This window comes from Haliaeetus leucocephalus, unplaced genomic scaffold (genome assembly GCF_000737465.1).
Source record: "Haliaeetus leucocephalus isolate CR32 unplaced genomic scaffold, Haliaeetus_leucocephalus-4.0 Scaffold451, whole genome shotgun sequence".
NCBI classification, from domain to species: Eukaryota; Metazoa; Chordata; class Aves; order Accipitriformes; family Accipitridae; genus Haliaeetus; species Haliaeetus leucocephalus.
In genome coordinates, this window is record NW_010972887.1 from 6,085,955 (window position 1) to 6,102,223 (window position 16,269).

General features: G+C 38.8%; 1 protein-coding gene across 2 annotated transcripts in view; it reads left to right on the plus strand.

The window, feature by feature from the left end:
• Nucleotides 1-16,269, plus strand: part of ARHGAP15 (Rho GTPase activating protein 15) — a 337,681-nt gene that overhangs the window by 259,441 nt on the left and 61,971 nt on the right. The window lies entirely within an intron of this gene.

The window sequence follows — 16,269 nt, forward strand, 5'->3', positions numbered from 1 at the left end:
TGGAAGAACAAAGATATTTGCAAATGTTGAAGTGACTGACTTCTAGCAGATGCTTAAAGAAAGTTAAAAACCCAACTACTTCTGAGGTGCCTGGCCTCGATTTCAGATCAGGAAATGTAAAATATGATGAAGAGCTCTTCCAAACGATGAAGAAGCTCACCGGCACCTTGGCTTTGTGCTCCCTACCTGCTGATGCTCTCCCCCACCGCCGCCCCGGCAGGCTCATTGCCCACACAGCTGCACAGCAGTTTTCTAGGAAAGGGGAGCGGTTGGAAAGCTTCTTGAATGAGACATGGAAATTCGTAGCTGCAGCGCCTCGATATTATATAGCGTGACAGTTCTGGGAGAGCAGGCTGGCTGGGAAAGGGTGAGCTATGGGGGATGAACCTCGGTAGGGGCTTTCGGGGGTGAAGGAAGAAGTCGGAGGTGAGAAGAAAGGATGAGATGTGGGCGTTTGAGGGGACATGACTTTCTTGGATGGGGGGTTAAATTGTGTCTTCATGCTGCTATAGGGGCTTAGGGACAATGAGGAAATAAATATTTAACGCGAAGCTTAAAAAATAAGGTTTATGACCCCTGGAATTCACAGTTATACCCCCAATACGGTACCCAAATGCGACAACGCTACTGACAGTCCTGATAGACCAAGACCAAATAATGGAAAAATAACTTCATACTGTAATTCGAGATTGCCTGAATTTACTTTATTTGTGAATTTTTTCCATTTGTGTTCGTGTCTTTGCACATTTGAAGAGGAAGTTTAGGCATTCCTTGATCCATAGAGATTGCTTTTCTTCCTGCTCCCTTTGATTCCACTTGCCTAATAATAATGGGCATTATCTTATATCCATATTTAATTTTATTATGTCACTAGCATTGCAAGAAAAGGATGTTCTTTTCAAACATTGTAATGCATTTAGTATTTCACTAGTCATCAGTTAAATCAATTTTTCCCTTTATTGGATCTGAATTATAAATCAACTAGTCATTGTATGGGATACTGTATATGAATGTACAGTATATCATTATGATGTATCCTATAATAATGTCTCTTAGACATGAAAACTAAAGATGGTGGTTTAAAGTGCTGAGAGAGAAAAAATTGGAAACATCTGTTAGTAGGAAGTAGAGAAGACTTTTCATTAAAGTTTGTCAAGTGTATTTGATAGGAAGAACACACTGGGCCGTATTCTGCCGCCCCTTACATACATCCACCCCAGTATCCAGCGTGTTTTTTCTGTCTCATGTAGAAAAGCCAATATTATCGGAGACACTAAAAAGGCAGCTCTCTGCTTTGGGAAAGGCAAAGTACAGCAGCTCAAGAAATCCGAGACCCGGGGCAAAGCAAGGATTCACAAGTTTTATGGAAAAAGGGATAGAGCATATTACAATACAGTCAGTGTCTTGGTCTTCGTCTTTGCAGGGGTAATGACAGCTGCGTTGCTCTTATATTGAGTATGTCAGCAAGCTCGTGTGAAAGAAGTGGTGTGGAACAGTCTGGGGTAAAAGCTCTTTTATTTCTAATTAGCCACTACATGCAAGAAGAAGAAGAAGCCTTAAAAATGAAAAAAAAAATTTAAAAAAAAATTAGCAAGTCAAAGATAAGGTATTTGGAGGCATCTAGTTAGCAGATTTCACCACCCAAGGTACTGTGGACCAACCAGCTGGAAAAAAACAGAGGAAAAAATGGCTAAAAACTTCCAGGATGTTTTAGCTTAATCATACAGAAATCCATTTAAGCAGACATCAGTGTCTACTTAAGGAAGCTCAACAAAGGCCAATTTAGACATACCCAGGGCCAGCACTCTGTGGTGTTGCCCGCAGTAGGGATTTTGGCTGCGCCGAGCTGATGGGTTACTGCTCCATATCTACAAACCCCGCTCGCGTGCAAACCCCGCACCACCTCGCAGCCTTGTCCTGGGGCTGCAGGAGCTATTGCGGGCGCTGGGAAGAAAACACAATAGTTATGCTCCTCTGATTCACGTTATCTTTTTTTTGTGTGCTACCAAAGGCAGGTATGCACGCGGGCCCGTGTGTGTTTTCCGCTTTGTAACTGCTTAAGCGCAACGCGAAATACCTTCTGTATCCCTTGGAAGAGCGCGGTAAGCTGCAGCGGAGACCGCTCACGCCTCCTCCTGCAGGTGTAACAGCTTAAAAGCCAATACCTCGCCTTGCCTTTGCAATCTTTTCCCGTTTCTTCCTGCGCTAAGCGGTCTCTGAGCCCCGTCGTTTCCATGATGGTATCCAGAACTATAAAATCAGCTATAGCAGTTGCAGGGCCCAGCGCGAATTACCCCCCGAGTCAATAGAAAACAGAATATTGCTTATTGATTTGGTCTAGCCTGTTGTGTAGTCGATGGAGAACAAACTAATACAAATAAAATGAATCAATTGGAAGCTGGCTGTGGGCCTCAATGAGTCATATGAAGTAGGTTTCTGATATCCTTTATCATCACGCACAGCCAGTGAAACAAGAGTGCTACTGTCTTCTGCTGGCGCAGAGAGTTACCTCAGGCTATTCTGAAAAATGCTTTTTTCTTATTTTTAGACCTGAATCAGCCCATGCTAGCAAATGTATTCTTGTGAATACAGATCCTACTTTGTTGTAATGCCCATGGGAAGGCGGTAGTGTAACCTGTTTGGATGCAGCTGCAGACCACCTGTAGAGAAAGTCAAATTAGGGAGAGACCCCACTGTTCTTTGCATTAATGCTTTTTGTGTTGTGGCTTGACTCCCCCCACCCTCCCCCTTCGTTGCATCTTTCTCAACTGGGGAGATAGAGAACACATTTTAAGACCTTCTGTCCCTTTAAGGCATCTTGTGATTGAAAGAAGGTTTGAAAGACTGTAAAAACTCCCCAGTCACCAATGAGTGATGGTGTGCAAGGAGTCTTAACACTTTTCGGATGACTTTTCCTCCTGGTCTTCTTGCAGGTTTGGGGGGGGGGGGTCATTCTGTGCTTAAAGGGCACATTTATATCTCCCTCAAGTAATCTGCATGTTAGGTGAATCTTCCAAGTTTTGAACGAAAAAAAGGGGTTGTCAAGAATTAAAGCCCTAACTCGCCGCACTTTTTGTTCCATTGTTTCTAAATAAAAGACTTGACAAACAAAAGAAAATGGAAGAAGTCTAAGTGCAGTGCCTGCCTATCCGGCATACCCCCACGAAAACCTGTATGGTCCCACTTAATGACACTGGAATTCCCTTTGCATACAGATTTGTCAGAGTTCAGGACAGAGGGGTAGTTAGGTATGTAAACCAACTGCTTTGAGGAGATTATGTGTCCCTGGTATGAGAAGTAGTTTTAGTTAGTTCTCCCGTTATCATCTCAGTTACGACTGCTTAACACTCCTGGTATTTGTAGCATCTCAGTAGATTAGGCTTTTACTCATTTACCAGGTAGTATTTTGTTGCATAATGATGCGATGTTCTACCTTATGTCATATAAAAACTGCTTGTAATGAAAATTTCATGTCATTACTTCTTTGCAACCCCATTTCTTCGCAGATGAATCCCACTGTTTTACTAATCGTTGACGTACTAGTTAACACAGGCAGAGTTTGTAGATGGAGGTAATGTCATCAAGCGTCGCCTCATTTTAAATTCCTTCCTCTCAGTGGTGGTATCAATGTTCGCTGCAAAGACACTGATGATACTGAATTTAATTGGTATTTATGTGTAGGGTCATGTGTACTCTCCAAGAAGTTTCTGTGCAACTTTTCCCTAATTGAAATTAGATTGAAGTGTTGCTGTGTACACTGCGACTTAATGGTGACAACGTTGAGCCAGCTTCGAAGCTCAGATGCATGGCACGCATCCCAAGAAATCTGCTATGATGCTCCCACATACATCTATGCATATTTTTATGGTACAAGAGACATAAGGTGTGGAAAAGGAGCAGTCTCTTTAAGGGGGATGTGGCAACCCTATCTGCCAGTCATCTTGCCTCTGCTGTTCTATTCCTTTTACAGCCATCCTGCCTTTCTGGTATCTATAACATCTTTACATACGTGTTTAATGACTGCCCAGCTATTAAAATGCATGGGGAAGTGAGAGGCTGGGAGAGTGATGGACCAGTAGCACCAGTCCTCCATAGAAACGCCTTTTGCCCCATTTAGGGCTGGATTGCTCGCTGATGAATGGCCATCTTATATTCTAGATAACATAATACACGACCGACGCGGTCTGCAAACCATTTTGGGAGTCGGTCTGAAGCTCAGAGCTGCCGTGCAATGCGAGGGCCCGGTGCTGGCGTTGGCTATAATGAGATCTCGCCGCGAAATACCTGCAGAGTTTTATTTTGACTCCACGCAAGGGCAGACCGATGCCCCCTCTCCTCCACAATGCACACGCAGGGTCTGGAAAAGCAACTTCTCACTGGTAGAAGTGTTTTGACTGGGAGCTTAATTTATAGCGGCTCATAGAATCGCAATGTGTAATAAGCAATGTCCTTGAACATTTTTCATGCGCTTCTAAGTGACTCTCTTTAAAAAGCATTGGTTTCCCCTGTAAAAATCATTAAACTTTTTAAGGAAGAAATAGTAGTCTAGGTTAGTAATCATCGCAGTGCTTTAAATACTAGTGGATAATTAGCGACATGAATAAATTAAATACATTTCAGGTATAATAGCAAAGCTGAGGAAAATCACCAAATATTAGCAAAGCTCCAAAACCTAACTACTTTGTGTTGCATGCTGTTTTAATGACTGCGATTTAAAAATGTGCATAATTCCAAAGAGATCACATGTTTCACATAATAAAAATTACTGTGACATAAAATATATATTTTCTTAAAAAGTACTTGTAATATCAAAAGGACTGTGAAGTATTAGCCATTTAATACAAATTTATCTTTTCTTGCAGATGATTACATTTTCATTTTAATTGCTCACATTTCCCGTTCTGATCTTAATGTTTTATAGTAGGCAAGACATGCCACAAAGAAAAAAAAAAAAAAAAAAGATTTTATTTGTTAGTTAACAGTCTTCAGAAGTCCTAATTTGGCCAATGTGTTCTGCTGCAAAGTCTTGGAATGCCGTCTTGCAGTTTCAAAAGTGATCTTATTTGGCTTCCCAGAAACTATTATGCCTGGAGGATGCCATGAGAACAAGGGCTGCCTTGTTAACAAGTAGAAAACTCTCAAAAAACAAGATAGGATCCTGATATAAATCATAATTTAGATGCACAGAGCTATGTTCACAACCACAGTAATGTAATTCATTTACATCTAGTTATTACTTATCTCCACCCGAACTACTAAGTTCAGGAATGCAGCTGCCTTGTGCCTTGTGACTCGTGGGGGTTAGGGAAGAATGACATCACCAAGTTTAAGCACATTACCATGCTGACATAGTGGCACCTTGTTTTCCCTTCCGCGGATAGAGCGAGGATTGTGTGCTACCCCCCATTCTTCCAAAGAATACCTTTTTTCCCCTTTCAAGCAGCTGCTATATGAAGGGTTGCAAATGTCACTTCAACTAATGATGAATGATGCTTGACCCTTGGACCTGTTACTATGAATTTTATGCAATGCTAAATTAATATGAAAGATCTCTGCTAGAAGACTTCAGCTATTATGCATGCAGCATAAATGATATGTTAAACAATCCAAATTTTTTTCTCATAACCATGGTAAAATGCAGAGCTGCTTTAACGTTTTGATGTGTATTTCCACTTAAGATTAGTATCTTTTTGTTCTAAAAATATTTTTGGTAAGCAAATCAGTTTGCAAAAAACATTGTCAAAAGGGCAACTACCCCACATGTCTTTGTTGTTCACGTTTGCATATAATTAATTATGTAAAGCAATAGTTAGTGGGAGCTTAACAATTAGTAGAATCTGTCAAATAGTCACACGGAAATTACTAACTAATTGAACTACTGGTCTTTTATTGTTTCAGGAAGCAGTACAGAGTGTCATTCTTTCATCTCCCAAGTTCGTTATTATCACATATCACATTTTCCGAGCAATATATGCTTCCTAGTAGACTAATACATAAATAACCCTCCTGGTAATGTCACAGTGTGCAAAAGTGTTTGAAATAAAAACACCTGGTTTAATTAGTATTCAGATTTGTGCCGTTAAAAAATGATAATCCTCTTGCAGTTATATGACATTTTTAAAGCTTTGAATTTCCATCTGTATCTTATATTATGATGTTTCAGGATTGTCGTGAGTTAATTATGTTAACTTCGGAAACATTGCTTGCATTTAGAATGAAAAACTTCAGCTTGAATAGCCAGGAAAGCAGATGCTATCTTTCTTGTCAACTGCTTTGTTGTGCATTGCCTTGAAACTTTTATAAGATTCTGCATCCAAAAGGAAGTATAAATCTCCATTTATTTGAAATGTTACTCTAATCTTATCAATATTTTAATATATTTCTTGTGGGAGGGACCTGAATGTATCTCAGGGAACCAAAGACATGAAAATCTCCTATTTTATGTTGAAATCCTCCTGTTATTACAAGTCCATTCACAAGACTAATTTGAAGAACAGGAAAAGTCCATGTGCTGTGAAGTTTAAAAATTGTTTCGAAGCGTGCTTTTTCCCTCCTGAAGTATATGCCTGGAAGTTTAGGTGGAATAAGAGGAATTGGAAGTATTACAATTAGAATGCCCATCCAGATAAACCCTGCAAAAGGGAAAGCTAGGCACAAATATATCGTCAACGCGGCAAATCTGCATTAGGTGCTATCACGGAGCAAGTGAAAAAGCAGAAGGTGGATGTGTGCCTGAGATGGAGGAAAAGGTGCGATGTTAGAAACGACTTAGGTGGATGCACGAGAGGCCGTGTCTCCTCCTTCCACGTGGGGCTGGGTGGGAAATGGAAAAACATCGTGCCGCTGAGTCACCCGTGTTTCGTTACAACCCTTCTCTGCCAAGGAGGGACCAGAAACATTGCCAGGCGTCTTTACGTGTGCCCCAGGGTATTTATGCGTCTTCCGAGGCTCAGTGAGAGAAGGTAGAGCTGCGCACGTGGAATTGCACGTGGCAGGGTGGATGGAGTTATTCTATAAGCCCACGCTGGCCTTCGAATATCAACGGTTTGGTTAAAAAGAGCTGGGCAAGGTCTCCGATGTTTCTGTGTACGCAGCTCTTAGTCGCACCGGTCATGCAATCGCATGCGTTTCATGAGCACGGGTTTGATCATAAACTTAGGGCTTCCATATTTTCAAAAGCATCGTATTCCTCAAACAAAAGCTATTTTCATTGTCAGAAAGATGTCAATGTTTGTAAGCGGGCACTGTACTGGAGAAGCTAAAATGCACGGACTAACCTGGGCCTGGATCGGGACATACTCCGGTATCTGATTCTCAGCTGGTGCGGCTTCAGAGCGGCCGTAGCTCTGAAGTGGATGAATTTGTGTCAAAAAAGTGCACTTACCGAGAATCTTCCCTATTCAGGGCAACGTGTGATTCTCAAAATGCATAAAAATATTTGAAACTTCATGTTATTATTAGCACTATTATTATCAAAGGACATTTCTTTAACATTTGAAAGTCCTTCAGTGCACTTGAAGATATATTTGTTTTAGCAACTTATATAATCCCCTCCTGTTTAAAGTTTTGTTTTAAACACATACAATTATCATCTCATATGCCCTGATTCAGTAAGCACTTAGAAGCATTCCTATCTTTAACAGCATAGCTAGTCCCGCTAATATCCAGGGAATGGAATTAGAGCTTCAGATATTAGCAAAAAGTAATGCAAATGTGAATTAAGCAACATGGTTTTGAAGTAAGTTGACTGAGGACTTTTTATTTCTTAGACTGAATGCGAAAGTTTGACAAGAAAAAAATCAAAGCAAGCATTACTGATATTAATAATTATTAAAAAAGTATATAAAGTTGAATATTTTAGGCTGGTAACTAGAAGGAATTAGGCACTGAAATAACCTTCAAGTAAGGAGAGTGAAGAAAAATCCTAACAGCTTTTATGCAGAACCATCAGCAGAAATATAATATATATATGTAGACATACAAACATATATATATATATATATATGGAGATCCTGAATAAGAATAGTATTATTGTTGTTTTTTAGCATGTAAGCCACATTAATTAAAATAGATTAAATTACCTGCATTGTAGGATCTGACCATTTCCAAGCTAATGAGTCATTTGGCTGTATCAAATTTCTAATCGTACCTTTGCCTTTCCTAGTGTAACTTTCCATACAGACAAGCCTACATCTAACGTGGGACTTTGCTGCTGAAAACTCTTACTGCCTCATGTCTGTGCAGGAACCTACATGACATGAAGTGATATTCTCTCTCCTGTACAGTGTCACACATCATATAGTTGATAACAAATTGTCATGTGAGGTAACAATTTCAGCCAAAATTTCAGGCACTGAACTAGCGGAGATGAAGCATGAATTACTTTTATGACCCAAATGCAGGCCTGGGTTCTCTGGCTTGTGATTTTTTCAAGATGACCTACTTTATTGCTAATAGAGAAAATAAGTGATGCCTAAAGGCAAGGTGCAAGTATTAAAGTGTTAGTTTGAAAGTATTTAACAAAACTGTCCTTTCCTTTTTAATAACTTGAATAAAGTGTCTAAATGACCTCTTCCTAACCAGAAGAGAATATAGAGAAGAAATTAAGCTTTATTGGTAAATTAAAGCCCAAATCCCATGGTTGATGAGAGATATGGTCCGTTTGAAATAGTTACAGTTTCAGACTTTCTCTTCTACAATCAGCGGGTGGAGACCAACATAATCCAATTAATTGTAATTCCCTTTTGTGGCACTGGTACAGTGGTGAATGATATAGTAAGTCCATTGAAGTCTTATCTTTGGTCAGATAATCCAAATGGATTCATATTATGAAACAGTCCTTTATAAAAGTTCTGATGAACAGAAGTGTTTTGACTTTAGTGAACCAAAAGATAAATTCTATACAAAATAAAATGTTTTGTCCTTGACATTTGCAGAGCTCGTATATACCTGATTTTATGTAAGAATACTTCTTTCAGCCTGTCTATTTCAAAGAGCCCTTTCATTTAAAAAAAATTAAAATATCCAGAATTTGTTCTCTGGACATCCTACAAGCCGGTGTGTGAGAACAGAGATTTACATTTACGGGTAATCTTTGTTCTTGTAAATAGTCCCATTAAAATAAATATGATTACAGATATAAGGAATGTATTAATAACATTTTGACAATTGTTTGGATTTCTGTTTTTCTGATCAAACAATAAACTAATAGTTCATTGATATTCCTTATAACTGTAAACAAACCATATATGTGTGTTCCTTTTCAGTATTGCAAGTGGACTAGGGGAATTGCTTAATTTTAGCCTAAGCTTTGATCTATTTACATTTGGAAGTCATTTACATAAAGGAAGTCATAATGATCTTTATTGTTTTGTTAATTATTTCCTTTGATTATTGAAACTCACTCACTGAGGCACAAGCTTATTGTTATTGGGGTCAGTCCCAATAATATATTTGGCTATGTGCAATAAGAAAGGATTGGGCGGTATTCCTGTTTTGTGAATTGTTTTTGTACAGACCCTTTCAGTTTGACAATCACTGGAGACAGAATTGATTTAATGCATCAGCAGTGTGATCAGTACTACACATTTTGTATTTCTCCTTTCCTTTAAAGTTGTCCATAGCAAGCCCATGTTACAGCAGGAGTGTTTTCACTTGTAGCATGTTGAAATCTCGTATTTACTAAAGGATACTGACATACCATTTGTGGGAGACAACACACTAGACCATATATTGAGATCAGATCTTTTCAGAGTGTCTCAGAAATACTTTTTTTCCCTTTTTTTTTTTTTTTCTCTCCCCTAAATTGTCTGGTTGAAATTTAATACAAAGAATTTTTTACCCTTTGGGGTGCATTACATATGAAATAATTTATGACCCATGAATCACAAGAAGGCAGTGAATTAGGTTTCAGATAAGTCTGCCAAATATTACAAAACATTGTGTACAGATTTTTGGACTATGAAAAGGCTTTTGACAAGAATGGAAATAGAAGCAGTGTTAGAAACAGCAAGAAGGGGAAGAACAGAAGAGCTATATGACAGAATCCTAAAGCACTCTGAGTTAGTAGCACAATTAAAAAGATAGGAATATGAACATATTTTTGAAGTATGAAAATGGGACAGAGAGTCATTGTCCAATTCCTCTCTGTATTAGATCTTGAGAGCCTTCAATTTCTTTAAAATGTAGATTTGTGGACGCTGATACACACAATTCTGATAAAAGACATGACTGTAAATGGGGAAAAAAATTTTAAAAAAACCCTCTAAAATTAGATTGCAGAGAAGGTTACTGGAGAGCGATTACACAATAAAAAAGATGTTAATAACAGATGTGAAGTTGGAAGGGAGATATTTACCTTGACTAATATATGTATACACAACATATGACTAAGCGAGGAAGATCAGTCGAAAGCAGAATTTGGAATGGGCTTTTGCCTTTGAATAGTAAAATGTATCATGAAAAGTAAGTTCCTGATCTAGGCAAGTATTTGATGTTTGTGTTCTGCAGACCTCAGGTATATGAAACAAAAATACTAGCATCCCGCTAGAAAATAGAATAAAATCCATTAGCTGGCACAGAGAAATGAGAAAGTCATTAGCCTGGTTCAGAATAAAGAGGGAAGAACAAACAGAAAGGAAAGCAAAACAAAGTGTGCGTTAACTACTAGGGAGAAGCTGAAGTTACTGCTCAACAACTCAGTAGAGAGAATTAGATAGAGGCCAGAATCTCACCACTGTAAGACAAATGTAATTTTTACTCAGCATAGCAATTTCATTTCCAGGAGTTGCAGAAAGTCTGCCAAGCCCCATCCTTGTGCTCGGGCAACCTTGGTGCTCCGAGGCTGAGAAACCTTCGCACCGTGGGAGGCTGTCGCCTCCAAACGAGTCTCGCCAAAGTATGTTGGTCTGTAGGCAGGTGGTCTCTTTATTCTTGGGCATCTTTCAGCTGCATTTTGAGGGGAAATAGTCTATATTTAAAATCACTCCTTTTCCCATACGGAATAGTTGATTCAGCTAAATTTAATGAATTTTAAAAGTACTTGTAATTATAATCCTATTACAGTAATTATTGCTTCAAATCACAATGATAGAATATGCTAAGTCAAAACTAATATCGCTGCCATCTAACCCCGTAGCAGTTATTGGCAGTGATTGATGTGCGAGAGTATCTTAGTGATGATACCTGTTTCTGACTACCAAAAGGATTCTCCTTTCAGTACCACCGTATATTTTTATGCTTCCAGTTTCAAACAGAAAGCGAGAACATAGAAATTTCCCCGACGTAATGGCGTCACTAGCTGACCACTTCTCTAAACCTTTGAATTACTCTGCATGCTTTCATGATGTACCATTTCTGAACTTCTCAAATGTACTGGAACTTTTTCACAGAAACAATGAGATAGTTCATCCCTCTCTTACTCTGTGGACTTCTGTGGAATTATGTGAGGATGAATATGACCCAGTGTGCCCAAGTACAGAAATCTTTTCTTTTTCTGGCACGGACTGAGATTTAAGTTAGCAGTACTTGGTTGTTCCAGCATCCCCCCAGGTCAGTGAACTGTCATTTCAGAGAACTGGAGTAAACAGCGCTCTGGATGCACATAGAGATGTTCTGCTTTTTAGTTTAAGTTGCTCAGTAATTTGCGCCTAGGCTCCATGGAAATGAGGACTCCCATAATAAACAAATGCTCAGGCATTATAACAACATGGCTTAAATTTTCTGTTAAAAGGGCATGCCATGTTCCTCTAGCAGAGAAGGAGTAATGCATGCAAGCTTTCTTTTGCTGACTACGTCCTTGCTAATTCATCAACAGTAGCGTTGGATGGATTCAGCAGAAGCTGTTTAGAAATACATTCTATACAAAATTTAATGATTTTCTTAGCTGACATTTTCTTTGATTTGCTTAAACAGTCTTGGAAGTGAAGGACCATGCACTGAGTGCAGGCAGGACAGTGGACCTCCCAAAACTAGCAAGGGAGAGAGGAAGAAGAATTATTTAGCTGGGAGAGAACTCACAAAAATCTGGCTGAATGAGGAAAGTATTGCTTTGCATGAGTTGAGGTTTCTGCTGTACTATTTAATTAAAGTTGCAGGGATTGTATGCACTTTGGAGAATGTATATAAAATGCAATGTCAGGATGGCATTTACTGGCAGGGGAGGAAGCTAAGCGTCATGTGCCACATTGCCAAGGGGCGAGCTCCTTGTCATATGATGAGCAAGAGCCTTTGCCACCTCAAAGCATCCCATTGCTGTCATGTCTCTGGACATCCCTGCGCTCTATTACTGCTCTAAATTGAGCGCGATCCCTTTGAAAGCAGCTGTTTGCCCCAAGAAGGCTGCTACGTCTCTGCACTAGTGATCAGGGCTTGTGTGCAGGTACAGCTATCGAACGCACAAACCTTTCAGCGTACAAATTAATATTTGTGCTGTCAGTCATGAGAACAGCCCTCACAAAGGGATTTAGTGATGAAGGAGCATGCTGACACAAGTGAAGAACTTCTGCTTGAGTCTGTTCTTTTCTCTCCTGTTGAACACCATGAATGACCAGCAAATTATTTTTGAAGAATATAACCATAAAAAAAAAAAAAGAAAAAAGACAAGAAAGAGGTGTCTTCAAGAAAGAAGAGGAATGACACTGGACAGTTTGTCTTTTCCTAGTATGTTCAAGAGTTTTCTTTTCCTCTTTCAACCACAGGACTCTGTTTTGGATCTCTCACTAGTAAAATGCCCATTGGGATGAGTGAGTCCAGCAAGTTTCCCAAGCTTCCAGTCAACTGGGAATGCGTTGTGCACGCCCAGCACTTCTGCAAAGATTTTGATGTGAGGGGAATTGTATGCATTAGTTAACAGTGCTGTGCAGGGCTTTCTCCAGGGAACATCTCCCTCAGCATATGCGCTGGCCCCTGGGATGGACGCTCCAGTTTTCTGAGGTTTCACACACTGGAGCTGGGGGTTGATCAAACCCAAAATGCCGAAGGTTTGTAGAGGAATACAGAGGTGGAAGCTGTTGTGTCCGAGTGCCCGCCGTGCGGGGCATTGCCATCTCAATGCAGCCAGCAGCAGGGAAAAGATGAAAAAAGCAGCGATCTTAGCAAACGGATTACAGTATGAGACCCAATAAGACATGTCCCAGCAAAATCTTTAGGAAGTTTTTTGAGGGCACAACCTGCATAGCAGACCAGGCACCGATAGTTGTGTTTGTCGGAATTGCTTTCCGCGTGATTTGGGGTCATCCACGAGACCCCTTGTAGGAATATGTAATAACCAAAGTGAAGTACAACTTCTGAACGTGGTGCTCTGGGATTTAATGGCAGCATGGGCAAAAGACAATACGTAGCTGGGAAAATACTTGTATAAATTATCTCAAAAGAAAAATGAACGAGCAGTGCTCTCAAATGACTGTATTTTGCTTCTAGAGACTAGTCTACATACCAGGCAGGGCATGTGGTTAGAGGAACCACATCCATTTTCTTTCAAAACTGAGCTGTCTGTACTGCCTTGGTTGATTTTCATCTTTTCTTTTTTTTTTTTTTTAATCTTTAGCTGATCTTTCCATAGATTACCTTCTTCCTTTTTGAACAAGGATAACCTTATAATGGTATGCTTAAACCAAAGCTGAACTCCTGTTTGGTTCTATTGCAGACACTGCGAGTGCCATTAAAAACGTGTACTGCTGAAAAGGCTGACTTACTAAGAATAATAACACAGTAAAACACACATTCCCTTCACAAATGTATTGTATATCGATTTTTTTTAACTAATAACCTTGACAAGTGTCCGCACTATTTTTTTTTTCCTTAATGTGGTCTTTATATTTTCAGTCTGAGTATTAGCATAAATTTTATGGGATTTTTCTGGGCATATTTGTGTCTGTATCTAAGATATATGATATCAACTGGCAGTGATGGTTGAACTAATCAAATAGTACTGACAAGTTAAAGCAAATTTTTAGGACTGTGAGATTTTGAGCATCTTCCCAGATACAGTATCTCCTGACTGAAAGCAGTCCTTGACTGTCAAGTTTAAATACCAGATTTGGGACTTAATCTTTATGTAAGCAAAACACCCCAATAAGAAATATGTCTGAGTAAAGCCAAAAAGTCAGGTCTTCCCCTTAAACCTAGCCTGAAGTGCATGTGTGTGTTTGTTTATGGCCCTGTCGCCATGGTATGTGAGCGATTCCAACCAGTGGGAACCAAACGAGAGTCTTACACTGAATGGACTTCTATTTTCTTTTTAATTTTTTTTTTTTGACTTGGCATTTGTTCCTTCTAGCAAACATTTTAAAAAACTCTCTTATTGCTAGAGGGAAAATTGACACCCTTTGCTTTCACGATGATACATTCCTAACACGTTTCCTTGAAGAGCTGGAAATGGTGCAAAAATCTGGTAAGATAAGTCTCTATAAAGCCTTAGAAGTCAAGCATTCCACTTTAGACATTTAAGACAAATGCATGGCAAAAACAAGTTGTGTTTTTTTTTTTTTTTAAGGTTTCTACTTAAAGTTCTGTGCCAAAGCTACAGTACTTATACATTTTCTAAATGTGTTTTAAGCAATAAGTTGTACAACATTTTTAGAACATGTGTTAAGCTATTTCTCTAAGAATGAAGCTCTTAACAAAACATAAGCACTCTGCATGAGATCTTAGCAGCAAAGTGCTTAAAAGATAAAGTAAGAATTGGTACCATGGGAAGAACACCAGCTGTAGAGCACACAGGTCCATTATGAGAAGTATGGTAGTGGGTAGGGAGAAAATGATTTAATCAGGAGTAAAACCAATTTTATTATAAGGGCACGCAGGGGGTGTGGCACCATAGTGAGAGGGACATTTCAAAATATCTGACAGATTTCAACAATGTGAAAACCCACCCTGTTCTTTAAAGTGACAGTAAACCCCATCAGGTCTCTCTTTTTGATGCTATTGTTAACAGTTGACTGTTTAAAGCTGGCCTGCTAAGATGCTGTCGATCTAGTTCAATAGTGTGTGGCAAAATAAAAGACTAATTGTTGAAATACAATCAATCAAATATGATCTCAGAGTCTAAAGAAGATCCCCTCTGGTAACTCATTTGAGATCAAATCATTACTTTTATGATTGAGGTAATTCAATGGGAAAAAAAAAAAAAAGGCAAAAAAAAAAAAAAGGCTGGAAACCAAAGAAGCAAGCAAGACAACTAAATGAAATGCACAAGTCTGCCTTTGTTCCAGCTTTGTCTCACATTACTCCAAGTTAAGGAATTGGGTCCACTCCTTTATTTGTATACATTTCCTGAATCCAGAAATTTAGAAAGCATTTAATAACATTTATTAAATAAAAGTTGAAGGACAACTCCATTTTGAATAAGATTTTCTGTCCAAAAGTAAACTCTATAGTGAGAAAGCTATTGCATTAAAGTACCAGGGATCTGGAGTTGTGGGTGTCCATGTGTCTCCAATAACTTTCCCATTTTGTTTAACAACAGTTCAGTAAGGAGGCTGCTCTTGAAGCCGGCTGAATTGCTAAACATGAAATTTCAGTGACATTTAGAAAAACATTTCAGGGTTATGTTGCTTCAAATTAAATTTGTTCAGTAGTTTTCATGGTTGGCCCCCGATTTACATTCAGACTGAAATTTTCTAAAAAAGAGAATCATAGCACATGTGAAAAAAGGGAACTCCATTTTTGGAGTAACAGAACTTGGAGAAAGAGTGTGTCATTTTAATTTGGGCTAATAAGGATTTGCACTTTCCTAGAGTTTTATATGGATTATGATCTCACTGTTTATTATGTTCTAACAGTATCACACTACCAGAATTAAAGAGTAAAAACAAAACCAAAGAAAAATAGAATAATCTTCCAATCTTGTTTTATTTTTATTAGGAACTCTATTTTAGCATTTAGTTTCTTTTATATTTAAATTCCATAGCTCAGTCAAGCTTCAAAAGAAAACATTTTTTTTGTTTGCAAAACAGTTTTGTAAGCACTTGTGGTTTGTCTTTAGTGTGTTATCATTTTTGACAGCTTTGCATAGCCTAGGTAGGCCAACAGGGGTCTGTCTAATATTGTTGCTGGGCAAATCTTCCTCCCAGAGATGAAAACCAAACAAAATATTTTTGAAGCAGTAAGAAGGAATTAATATCCTTTCTCTCACAGTACTCTATTCCTTGCTGACATTACATTCAGGCAAAAAAAGGAGAAAAGCGTTACCCATTATTCCCTTGTACATAGCAAGGCTAACACATGTAAAGCAATAACTCATTTTCTATTGCCATGTTTAGCATATGT